Source organism: Oryctolagus cuniculus, chromosome 14 (assembly GCF_051225735.1).
Source record: "Oryctolagus cuniculus isolate XC-2025 breed Fujian yellow rabbit chromosome 14, ASM5122573v1, whole genome shotgun sequence".
In the NCBI taxonomy this organism is placed as follows: Eukaryota; Metazoa; Chordata; class Mammalia; order Lagomorpha; family Leporidae; genus Oryctolagus; species Oryctolagus cuniculus.
The window spans coordinates 93,972,619-93,985,673 of NC_142880.1; the positions used below are offsets into that span (position 1 = coordinate 93,972,619).

General features: G+C 54.4%; 1 long non-coding RNA gene across 1 annotated transcript; it reads right to left on the reverse strand.

The window, feature by feature from the left end:
- Positions 1 to 9,905: 9,905 nt before the first annotated feature.
- On the reverse strand, positions 9,906 to 11,487 carry LOC149122439 (uncharacterized). Its single transcript, XR_016220871.1, has 2 exons — positions 11,200 to 11,487; positions 9,906 to 10,340 (listed from the first exon to the last, which is right to left on the reverse strand). It is a non-coding gene; the product is annotated as an uncharacterized LOC149122439 (long non-coding RNA).
- Positions 11,488 to 13,055: the final 1,568 nt, after the last annotated feature.

Here is a 13,055-nt window from a genome sequence, read left to right on the forward strand (position 1 = left end):
CCATGTGGGTGCTGGTTTGCGTCCTGATTGCTCCACTTGCGACCCAGCTCCCTGATGATCTGCCTGGGAAAGCAGTGGAAGATGCCCGAGTGCTTGGGCCCCTGCACCCATGTGGGAGACCTGGAAGAAGCTCCTGGCTCCTGGCTTCTGCCTGGCCCAGCCCCAGTGGTTGTGACCATCTGGTGAGTGAACCAGCAGATGGAAGACCTCTCTCTCTCTCTCTCTCTCTCTCTCTCTCTCTCTCCCTCTCTCTGTGTAACTCTGCCTTTTAAATAAATAAATCATTTTTCTTTTTTTTTTTTAAACAAAAGTAGAAAGAGCCTTGTGGGTAGACAAACCCCTATCTAAACGTTTTGGTTTTTATGAGACCACCTTTTGGCACGCCGCATTTGCACCCTCTGATAACGAGAGCCTGCACCCCAGAATGAATGTGACTTTTGTGCCCTGCCTCATCCCACATCTGGCCTGGTTGAGTAGCATATTTTCTAGTCTTTAACTTATCACTTAACAGAGAAGTCCCAGGGACACCCAGGCCCACCAGGCTGCGTGGACGGCCACCCATCTGCTTCCCCGGAGAGCTGTCTTCAGCAGAGCCACCCTTGGCGGAAGCCAGACTCCCCCAGGACTGCGCAAGAGACAGCCGTGGGGAGGGCTTCAGACTTCACGTGGAACTGTTAGCCGGGACAGTCTTCACACTAGCATCCTCTGACAAGTTCCCCAGGAGCGCGAGGCCAAGGAACACGTTGTTAGGTTTTTAAAAAGATTTTGCTGAACCGGCAATGCCCTTAAAATCAGTGATGACCCTAAAATCATGCTCGTTGGCTAAGTCAGGGAGAGGCAGAAGCACACCTGCCGGACACGCCCGCTTCCTGCACTCGGGGTTCCCGGCAGGGGAGTTATTGTCATGGTTTTGCATGTGTGCTGTCTTCAATGTGTACTGATGATTAATTTCAACCTATAATCCTCAAAACAAGTGCCATGAGGTCCTTTTTAATATTTAATCTTTACAAATAGCCCAAGGATTCTGGCTAATATCTGTTAGAGTAAGCCTGTGTTAGATTCTTTACAGTTCAGAGAGAATGTGAGTGTGGAGAAACAGCACAAAGCCCTTGGAAGCTGGCGCCTGGCGCCTGTTCCATGTGCTAACAGGGAAGGGCCAGAATTCTCATAAACGCCCCTGCTGTTGCTGACTACAGAGAGTCTTGATTTAAGGCTATTGATCCTGGGCTCCCACCTGAGACTAAATAGCAAATAACATCTGATGTATTAAGCTCCTGCCTCTCAACGTGGCTAAGGAGCAGGTGGCAGCTCTGAATCCATCGGCTGTGTTCACACGGGAAACAGTCACGTCAGACTTGGCTGGAACGTCTCATCCTGAGACGAAAGAACTGTGGCCGTGAGCACACCGCTGTCCCGACGTGCGCCAGCATTCACAGCCTTGCGGTGCAGAATTTGCTTCTTTAACCGATAGGGCACGTTACCACCAGGCTTTCTGAGACAGAGCAGGACCCGATCCACATGGAGTTATAGAAGTAAGGAATGTTTTTATAGGGGTAAAGTAAAATCATAAAATGTCTGTCTAGGATCTGGCTTAAATGCCAATGGTGGCCGGCACTGTGGCTCAATAGGCTAATCCTCTGCCTGCGGCGCTGCCACACGGGGTTCTAGTCCCGGTCGGGGCACTAGATTCTGTCCCGGTTGCTCCTCTTCCAGTCCAGCTCTCTGCTATGGCCCGGGAGTGCAGTGGAGGATGGCCCAAGTGCTTGGGCCCTGCACCCCATGGGAGACCAGGAGAAGCACCTGGCTCCTGGCTTCGGATCAGCGTGGTGCGCCGGCCGCGGCAGCCATTGGAGGGTGAACCAACGGTAGGAAGACCTTTCTCTCTGTCTCTCTCTCTCTCACCGTCCACTCTGCCTGTCACAAAAAATGCCCATGGTAAAGCTTGTCTGTCTCGGTGTGGGGGTGATGGAGACCGTTACCAAAGCTCCAGAGGCCTGGTGAGTTAGACCTGGTTCCCTTCAGCCAGGGCGGCCCCTCGAACGGTGGAACAGGCTCCCTGTGTGCAGCACCCCACAGGGCTGCCGGAAAGATGATAAAGGAACGTGGAACTGAACTCTTCCGACTTTGCAAGGCTGGAGCCACCAAGAGTACCGCAGATGGTTTTCAGCCGCGATTCCGGGAAAGAGGCTGTGAGCCAGACCGGGGCCCAGGGTGTGGTCAAAACAGAGAAGGCCACGTCCCATGTAGGTATTTATGTGCCGCACTGAACAAGGAGGCCCGGTGTATGCCAGACACGTGTGTGAGAGACACAGAGCGACAGGAGCTGTGTCCCTCAGCTCCTGGACCTGCCCCCCATCTGTCCTTGGGACTCCCTGCTCAACGCTGCAGCCTGACACGCCGGAAGGGATGACGTGGAGATGGCTGGAAACCGCAGGGCAGGAACCACGCCCTCCATCCCGGCAGCCATGGGGGTCAGTGCAGGATGGGGGGGGAGCTGTCCAGCGACGAGACCCCTCCTTCTGTTCCCACCTACGCACTTCTGCCCATGCTGAGTCCACGCGGACGCTCTGCTCAACAACAAGAGGGCATCAGGGGCTCGGCCGCCGTCTCGTCTGCTTCCCTGGGCACGTGCTCCTCTCTCCTGCCCATCTCTGTAACAGAAACTCCATTCCTCCCATCCTCGGCCCCAAAACACTGGGCACATCTTCACTCTCTGTCCCTCTCATCTCCCCGTTCAGAGCTCGAGGCCCCCTCCAGGGCCCCCCATGTCACTCAGGTGAGAAGCAAAGTATCAGGCAGCCCAGCAAGGTCCCCACAGTCTGCTTCTGCTGCCCACAGCTCTGGAACGCCTCACCTCCCCTTGCCCATCGAGGGCTGCGTGCTCTCTGCATGCATAGCCCCTGCCTCAGGGCCTTGGCACTTGCTGTTCTGGGTGCCTGGCTGGCTCTCCCCACGGATACGCTTGACCCTGCCATGAGGCCTCCCAACCATCAGACAGGGGCATCCCCCCACCCTCTCCTCACGGGCAGCTGTCAGTGCCTGGCACGTCTGCTCCTGGCTGCTCCGTGTCCCGGCTGATGCACCTGCCACACAGGAGACTGGCACATGGGAGGAGCCTAAACACCACGGCTTCAGGGGACGGAGAAGCAGGTGTTTTCCTGAGCACCTGTGAGTCAATTCCAGAAATGTTCACTCCCTAAGAAGCGCCATGGTGTGTGTTCATAATTCTGTGTGTGTGTGCTCATGGGTACTCGCACACTTACACATACATGCAGACATACGTGTGCACCTATGCGCGACTTCTTGATGCTGTGAGTCTGAGAGAATTCTTTTTATAGTATTCTTACCCTGTACTCAGAGGAAACTTCAAAAATTCTGTGGAAAAATGCAATTTCAGGTACAATCCTATCTTGAGGACAAAAGGTTTGGAAATTTGAGCATAGTTTTTTCATAACATTATTCCATGGTGCAGTTCTCAATTCCAAAAATATCGCACCAAGAGAAACTCATGTTTCTAGTTGCAACTTTGCACAAACTTTTTGTGGACACTCACACCAATAACTTTGAATTAAAATATATATAGGCAACCTCCCCAGGACATTTTGGTAATCCTTTTTAAACAATACTTACATTTTTTCCCACTTTTACATAATGTGATTTCTGCTTGTGTCTTTTATCTACTCTCCATGAACATTCTTGTTTTCCATGTAAAGTACAAAGAACGTCACAAATAAATAATTTCATCTTTGTATTAGTCTGTTTTTTTTCTCAAATGTTATACTCTACTTTCTGAATGTCTTACTATAAACCAAGAAAAATACAGTGAAAATAAATATTCATTTTTTTGCAAATTTCAATTATTTAAATAAAAAGAGATACATACAGATAGAGCACAATACAGAGACAAAGACACACATATAGAGAAGGGAGGGAGGAGGTGGGGAGGGAGGGGGGGGGAGAGAGAGAGAGAGAATCTTTCATCCACCGCTTTACTCCCCAAATGCCTGTAACAGCCACAGCTGGGCCAGGCCAGAGCAGGAGCCAGGATCCCAATGCAGGTCTCCCACGTGAGTGACAGGGACCCAGTTTCTCGAGTCCTCTCCACCGAATCTCCCAGAATCGGCGTCAGCAGGGAGCCCGGAGCTGGGCACTGAGCCCCAGAGCCTCGCCATGGGAGGCAGGATCTTCACTGCTTGGCCACGTGCCCACCCCCACCAGCTCAGCCCACGCCATCCACGTCGCCACAGCATCTACACTGCCTTCCTCCAGCAACCAGGGGGTCCCCGGGCCACCACGGCAGAGGCCTCAGCCCTCACCAGCTGGAGGAAGAGGGCAGGTGTGGAACACGTGCTCCAGGTGGCAGGCGGAAACAAGAGGCTGAGTTACAAGAGGGACACCCTCCGCAGAGGGCAGAGGGAAGGCTCCGGGGGCGCTGGGTTGAAGCTGGACTGAGCTCTGCGAGGAAGCACTGCTTTGAAGGGGGGGCTGGGGGTGGGGGTGTTCGGGGGGGGAACCACACGTCCTGGCCCAGCAGAGAGCTTGCGGAGAGCCCGGAGCTGAGACCAACAATGCGACTGACGACAACCGTGCGAGGCAGAAAGTAGAACGGAATAGAAGAAGTGGGTAGGAAGCAGATGGCGCATCTTTCTACAACTTCACTGCAGGCCTAGTGTGAACCCTGCAGTGTTTGGACAGGGAAGGAGGACGATCGGACTCGGGCTGCAGGAAGGTTGCCTGCTGAGCAGAGAGCAGAGGGAAGGAAGTTCGAGAAGATTCCGCGGCAGGAGTTTCTCGGGATGGGTCGAGTTAGGATGAGTGAGGTGTAAGCAGCGGAGACTCGGAGAAGTGCGGGGATGCGGGCCACCGGATACGGGGAATGGGGAGAGAGAAGATGCGATCAGAAGTAAGTGATGGTGAGTGGCGATGTCATTTGCAGAAACGTGGCAATTTGGAGAGTCAACGCTAGGGGGCGCTCAGAGGGCAAAGGGTGGGAGGTCTGCAGGGCTCTGGTCAGGTGGGGTCACCGAGGCAGAGAGAGGTCCTTCTCTGCAGACAGTCCGGGGGGCCACGCGGTGGGGAGGGGACGGAATGAGGGCTCTGACCACAGCAGCGCTGGGGTTGGCCTTGAAGGCTGCGGTCTGGGTGGCCTGGGGCGCGTGGGAGGCCGGGCTGGGTGCAGAGTGCCAGGCACCGGAGCTGGGGAAGGGATGGAGGATGGCGGCAGGCAGCTGGGGGGGTCGGCCAAGAGCTCAGGCACGCGGGGCAGTGGTGCAGCCAGAGCCAGGGCTCCGGGGGTCCTTAGGGAGGGCAGACAGCAGGGCTCCGGGGGTCCTTAGGGAGGGCAGACAGCAGGGCTCCGGGGGTCCTTAGGGAGGGCAGACAGCAGGGCTCCGGGGGTCCTTAGGGAGGGAAGACAGCAGGGCACCGCGCGCAGGCACAGGCAAGACGCGGGGAAGACGGAGGGTGCTGGCGGCATTGGGGTGCTGACTGACAGCCTTGGCGTGGAGACACCGGGTGAACCCGGCCCCCTCGTGCAGGGAGGGAAGAGGGGGCGGGGCAGAGCGGGAGTAGCGGCAGGGGAGTCTGCAGGGTCCACAGCGAGGGAAGCCCCAGGCTGAGACCTGGGGGGGGGGGGGGGGCGTGGCAGAGGGTGCTGTGGGCGGGGCGAGGAAGGCTGCAGAAGAGGAGGGAGGAAGCGAGCCCGGCCGAGCGTGGTCACGCCCCTGTGTGTCCTGGGCCTGTGCTCGGCATCTGTGGCTGTGATACCCCTAGAGACCAGAGTCAGGGATGGGGACTCCGTGCAGGCCCCCCACGAGAGGCAGAGCCGTTTCTGCGCTGTCCCAGCTGCCTCCCACGGCGGACCCTGCAGGAAGCTGGCGTTGGGAGCTGGGGCTGGGTACTGACGCCGGGCTCCAGCGTGGGACTTGGGCGTCCCAACGCTGAGCTACATGCCCAGGCCCCCTTCCTTTCTCGTGGTGTGAGTGTGCGTGTGTGTGGGTGAGTGGGTGAGTGTATGTGAATGTGTGAGCGTGTGTGTGTGTGTGAGTGTGTGTGGGTGTGTGAGTGGGTGAGTGTATGTGAGTGTATGTGAATGTGTGTATATGTGTTTCAGTATGTGTGAGAGAGTGTGAGTGTGTATATGTGTGTGTGAGTGTGTATGTTTGTGTCTGTGTGTGTGAGTGTGTGTGTGACTGTGTGTGAGTGGGTGAGTGTGTGTATGTGAGTGTGTGAGTGTGTGGGGGTGTGAGTGTGTGTGCAAGAGTGTGTGAGTGTGTGTGTGAGTGTGTGTGTGAGTTTATGTATATATGTGAGTGTGTGAGAGTGTGAATCTGTGTGAGAGTGTATATGTGTATGTGAGTGTGTATGTGTGTTTGTGTGAGTGTGTGTGTTTGTGACCATGAGTGTGTGTGAGTGTGTGTGAATGTGTGAGAGTATGTGTGTGAGTGTGAATCTGTGTGAGAGTGTGTATGTGTGTGTTTGTGTGAGTGTGTGTGTTTGTGGCCGTGAGTGTGTGTGTGAGTGTGTGTGGGTGTGTGAGTGTGAATCTGTGTGAGAGTGTGTATGTGTGTGTTTGTGTGAGTGTGTGTGTTTGTGACCGTGAGTGTGTGTGTGAGTGTGTGTGGGTGTGTGAGTGTGAATCTGTGTGAGAGAGTGTGTGTGTTTGTGACCGTGAGTGTGTGTGTATGTGTGAGTGTGTGTGTATGTTTGTGTGTATGAGTGTGTGTGAGTGTGAATCAGTGAGAGTGTGTGTATGTGTGTGTGAGTGTGTGTGAGTGTGTATATGTGTGAAGGTGTGTGTGAGTGTGTATGTGTGTGTGACTGAGTGTATGTGTGTGAGTGTGTGTGTTTGTGAGTGTGTGTGTTTGTGAGGGTGTATATGTGTGAGGGTGTGTGGGTGTGTGTGAATATGTGTGTGTGTGAGTGTAGGTGTGTGTGTGACTGAGTGTGTGCGTGTGTGTTTGTGTGAGTGTGTTTGTGACCGTGAGTGTGTGTGTGAGTGGTGGGTGTGACTATATGTGAGGGTGTGTGTGAGTTTGTGAGTGTGTGTGAGTATGAGAGTGTGTGGGTGTGTGAGTGAGTGTGAGTGTGAGTGTGTATATGTGTGAGTGTGTGAGGGTGTGTGTGTGTGTGTGTTTGTGTGTGTGAGTGTGTGAGTGTGTTTGTGACCGTGAGGGTCGGTGTGAGTATTGTGAGGGTGTGTGTGAGTGTAGGTGAGTGTGTGTGACTGAGTGTGTGAGTGTGTGTTTGTGTGTGAGTGTGAATCTGTCTGAGTGTGTATGTGAGTGTGTGTGGGTGTATGAGTGTGCGAGAGTGTGTGAGTGTATGTGAACGTGTGAGAGTCTTGTGTGAGTGTGAATCTGTGTGAGAGTGTGTGTGTGTCTGTATGAGTGTGTTTGTGACCGTGAGTCTGTGTGTGAGTGTGTGTGTGTGAGTGGGTGGGTGTGTGAGTGTAGGTGAGTGTGTGTGACTGAGTGTGTGTGTGCGTGTGTTTGTGAGTGTGAGTGTGTATATGTGGGAGGGTGTGTGTGTAAGGGTGTGTGTGACTGAGTGTATGTGTGTGTGAGAGTGGGTGTGTGTATGTGTGAGGGTGTGTGTGAGTGTGAGCATAGGTGAGTGTGTGTGATTGAGTGTGTGTGTATGAGTGTGTGTGTATGTGGGTGTGTTTGTGACCGTGAGTGTGTGTGTGAGTGTGTGTGTGTGAGTGGGTGGGTGTGAGTGTGTGAGTGTAGGTGAGTGTGTGTGACTGAGTGTGTGTGTGAGTGTGTGTTTGTGTGTGAGTGTGTGTGTTGTAGGCTTTACGCATCTTCACCTCCCGCATCGGCTGAGGTGGGGTCAGGAGGCCGGCGCGGGCAGTGCTCCGTGTGGCCTGTTCCCTTCCTCCCAGTGTCTCCCTCGGGGACCAGGACACGACCTTCACCCGTCACAGCCAGCCTGGAGGTTCCTGGGTGTGTGTGTTTCCTTTCGCTTCAGTGTGACGGCCCCTCACAGCCCTGAGCGCCGGGATTGCCTCTCTGTTCCGGTTTGCGCGTGCCCTGGACAGTGACACGGACGATGAAGTCTCATCGCGGGCTTTGGGAAGATGAGGATGAGGAGGCTTCTTTGGAAATAAGATCACCACTCAGTAAAGTAGCCGAATGTTTGCATGAAGCGATGAGTCTATGGCTGAGACAATGAGCTCGGAATCGGGCCAGGGCTGTGGCATGGCAGGTTAAGCCGCAGCCTACGCACCAGCCTCCCGTATCAGAGTCAGTTCCAGCTCTCCTTGCTCTGCTTCTGATCCAGCTTCCTTTATATCACCGTAGATCCCATCCTATTTATGTGTGTCTGGATTCCTATCCTATTTATTGTGGAAACTGGGTCGTCCAATCATGCAGGCCAGAAGTCCCAGTACACCCTCTGCAACCAACCTGGAGAGCGGGACGCCGACAGGGTAATGCAGCTCCAGCCCTGGACCCGAGCCCAGGCTGGGATGCCCAGGGCAGGGGAGCGGTTCGCCCAGCACAAGGAGAGAAGGAATCAGCCTTCCTCGGCCGCGTCGCTCTCCGTGGGCCCTCAGTGGACTGGACGACTCCACTCCCACTGGTGAGGATGGAGTCACATCTTTCCCAGGAATGCCCGCATAGACGCATCTAGAGAGATGCCTCAGGTCAGTCAAGTTGACACCAAAAATCAGCCAGCACCAAGCCTTGGCCTTCGGGCCACTCACAAGAGGCTGTGTCCGCAGCTCGTGTAGGAGTTGTTAAACTTGGGTTCATCACAATGGTCTGGTCTACAGTCAGCTCAGGTGAGAAACACTCCTTTGTTTAAACGAGCTCTCCAGCGCCAGCCAACACACTCGGATTCTCACACACACAGGCAAACACACTCACTGACACACATTCTTATACTCACACACATAATACTTGACCCTAGCACCATTTAAATCAGATACACAGCTATGGACATAGATGTGGCTATCAATACAGACAGAGACACATATAGATGCAGACAGGTGAATAGAGGATAGAAAGATAAATGATGGATAGAAATAGATGACAGGTGATTGATTGATAGATGATAGATAAAAGATGGCTAGAAATAGAGACAGATAGGTAGATGATAGATAGACAGACAGACAGACAGACAGATGGAGACAGATGATGATTGGATAGATGGACAGACAGACGCTGAGCGGTCCCTGGCGGGGAGCTGATGGACACTCCCACTCTTCGCTTTCATTTCCTGCTGGAAGATGGTCGCTGGGCCACAGGAAGTTCAGTCCCCAAAAGAAACATAGAAAGTGACACGTCAGACAGCAGCACGACACAGAAGTGTATCTTGGTGGCCACAGTGGCATTTTAAAGCATCACATAATTAAAGGCCATTTGCTCCTCCATCCACTTGCTCAGGCATGAACTCGGCAGGACCAAACCTGTCCTGCTGGGCTCGGTGAGCGGGGAGCGCAAGGGGAACCCACAGACCCCGCTTCTCCGGGGAAGATGGAGCCCTGTGGAGCAACTTGAACAAGAGCTCAGGGGGAGACGGGAAGGGTTTCCAAGCCTGGATGGGTCCTACAGGATGAAGGGAAATTCAAGTTCATGGATGGACAGCGCAGAGAAGCCACTCCAGGAAAAAGCAGATCCCGTCAGAGGCACACACCAGGCTGTGGCCACTCAAACCCTCCCTCGGCTGCGCCCAGCAAGTCGCGGTCAGCACCTCCTCACCGGGCATCTTCCTCAAGGCAGGGGGCTCTGAACGCAGCTGGGGTGCTCACTGGGGCAAGAGCAGAGCCTGGGGGGCTTGCCCTGGCTCTCACGGAAAGACTGGGATTCGCACCACATAGAACGCTCACGAGAGCCGTAGATCTTGCAAAGTTTGGATAAGCGCTATAAAAAAAATGGACCTCTCAGCAAGTTTTATCTCGGCTTTCAAATAATTTTAATTGTGTTTTTTGAAACTAATCACGCTGGGTTCTAGGAACCATAAAACCAAGCGCCGCTGAAGTAACGTCAATGCGCTGATCTATTTACCGACCCAGGAGGAGGGAGCCCCGCCAGGCTCAGCGTGGCGCGGCCAGAAGCGCATCCTGCAGCCGTGCCCTCGCATTTATATGGCTCCTAAATGAGGAAGACATTTTGCACGTGAGTTTTACAGTTACAGCTAAAGATCCAGGGTCGGGATGGATGGCTGTGACTCCTGCCATGCTGCCCGTTCATGCTGCATTCCGTTTTGACGGCTGCAGCCCTTGTATGGTGCGTGCACGCTGGAAAGTGGTCTAAGGTCCTGTCCCAGGGGAAGAATGGCTTTTATGTCACCACCAGCAGCTCCAGGTTCTGATGGAATGACATCTGTTTTCAGGCCTTACACATTCAACAGAGCGAGAAAGAAAATATCATTTTCCTTTTCTCGGCAAAAGTCACAATAAAAGCGAGGCAGATGCTCTTTTAATTGGTTCTGTTTCGTTACTACCTAGCCACACTCATTCCTATCCGTGTGTGACCTTCCTAACAGCAAAGGTAAGAAAACACGGTGTCACATAAAATGCACTTTATGCAAACAACGTTTTCATGTTTATCATGCCAATCAAGAACTTACGGGAAAGGGACATGGACTGAGCCGAAAAGTACTTTCTGTTATACCTGTGGCCAAGAGGAGAGGGTTGACCGCATCCCAAGTCATTGGTTTCAGTCTATGACTTTTATCTGCTGGTTTACATACAGTCAGCAAGATTTAAACTTGACAGACTATTGCCAATTCTCTTAAAAGCTTATTCCCTACACCGAAAAGAAACAAACTCTCTTTTCTTGGGTGCACTTACCTATTGTGGTCCAATGCATACATCCTACAGTTTGCCTTCCTACAGAGCGTAGCGTGCTCAGGGCAGCGACGGGCATGAATTCCCAGTGCGGTGCCGCCGCCAGTGCCAGCTGCCCCAGAGCTTGTTCGCCACCCAAAGGGGAGACGCTAACCCATCCGTCAGTCACTGCCCTCCCCTCCGTCCCCCACGCTGGCAACAGCACTTTGTCTCCTGTACCCACGCATGTGTCTGTTCCGGATGCCTTGTACACACCATGTGTGCGTTCTGCGCCTGGCCATTTTCGTTTGCATAGCAGTTCTACTTCTAGGTGCAGCCCCAGGGGAGTCCAAAGCACGGTAGATGTTAGACGTTAGGCAAAAAAGACGCCAGACGAGCCCGGCCTCCAGTGCTCACACACTTACCACTTCTTTCCTTTCCCTATGAACGAAGCAGCCTCGTACTCCCGGCAGCCAGCGCGGCGCACACCGTCTGGTGTCGGTGGGTGAAGGCAGAAAAGGAGATGAGCTACATGCTAAAAAGGGGTGGTACCCAGTGAGAAGGGTGAAGTCCAGACAGATGCAGAGCACACACGGGCCTGAAGAACACTGAGTGGGTTCTCATGGGATGCGGCTTTCACGGGTCCAGGCTGCTCTCCAGCTGGGCTCAAGGCCACCGCTGGCACTGGGAGCGTCACTGGGAGCCCGTGTGACCTGTTGGGTTTGGAGACCCTGCGGCCGAGCGTGTCCTGGTGCCATTCCCATCCGCTGACTGTCCATGGTCAAGGCAAGCTCCCTGTGCAGAGGCCCCTTGCTGTAAAGCCCCAGAGGGACCTCCCCAGCGGTGAACAGAGAGAAAGATGGATTGAGACATGGACCCCCATCGGGCTGTGGGCCTTGAGCTGAGACTTGAAATCTCTGGGATCAGCTTCATCCACAAAATGAGAGCATTAAAGCAGGTGATTATAAATTCCTAACAAATTTAAAACCCTGACACAAAAAGAAAAATTAAAAAAAAGTGCTAACCTAGATTTATTAACAGATCTGCTCTGCCGATGGGAAGCTGGAAAGGGGAGGCGCGGTGTCTCTGCAGGGACGGACAGGGCAGGAGTGCCGCCCGTTAGTTGTAGACAAGCCCCTCCTCTGGCAGGACAGCAGGGTCCTGAGAGGGTCAGGATGGCTCCCCTGGGGCAGGGGCAGACACTGGGGCCCTGGGGTGGCCCTCGGGAGCCATACCTGGGGCGGGGGATGAGTTCCTGGGGTTCAGACAGTAGGAAGACGTGGGAGACAGGCTCCAGGAAGGCCTGGCCCCGGCCCAGGTGTGCCCTGCTGTGCAGAAAGCAATGGCGTTGGGTGGGGACAGGAGACAGAGTTGGATGAAAGGCACCCTTCCACAAACATGTGGTTATTTAATTTGACTACAGACGTGTTGGGAGCCGCTGAGGGTGAGAGCAAAGTAAAGGTGAAGTGGACACGTCTGTTCCACAGAGCTCAGAGCCTCCTCAGGGACACAGACACAGCACACAGGGTCAGCATCAGATGGTCCCACATGCTGCCTCCAGGGCACGCGCACAGTGGGTGGATGTGACGATGCACAGTGATGACAGTGGGTGCACGGCCGCGTGCGTGGTCTTATGTGCTGTCCCTAACTTTGCACAGTGACTGTCACCTGTGGTCATGGGTACCATACTCCAGGAAGAGAGAACAACCTGGCAGGAAGGAGGTGAGGATTCTGTCTGGGGAAAGCAGGGGAGCTCCTTGGGAAAATGAAGGCATCAAGGGCGTGCGGAGAGGGGCACTGGAGGGAGGGTGGGCACGCGCAGACCGAGGACCAGCGCAGAAGACGGGCCGCGTTGGTGGCACAGGGGCCAGGCATGGCTGTGATGGTGGTGAGGAGGGGACATGAGAAGACCACCAGGCCCCACCCACAGTGAGAAGCACCCTCACTCCCAGGCTCTCCCAGGCCCCTCCTCCTCTGACTTGGTCCTGGACACGCTCCTCTCTCGGCTCTGCCTCTGGGCTGCCCTGCCTTGGACCCTTTGACAGCAGAGCGTCCACCCCCTGGGCCTGCAGACCTCGCCTCTGAGGCCACGCGGAGTCCCAGTTCAGGGCCGTGCCTGCTCTGGTCTCTGTTGCTCACCCGAGCACCACGCCGCCTTAAAGGACGTCTTCCAAGGAGCCCTCAGGCTCTGTGGTGAGTCAAGGTTTGCTGACGGATCAGGTCAGGATCCAGATCACCTGGGGAAAACGCGTGTGGAAAGTGGGCTTTTCTTGGCAGCAGG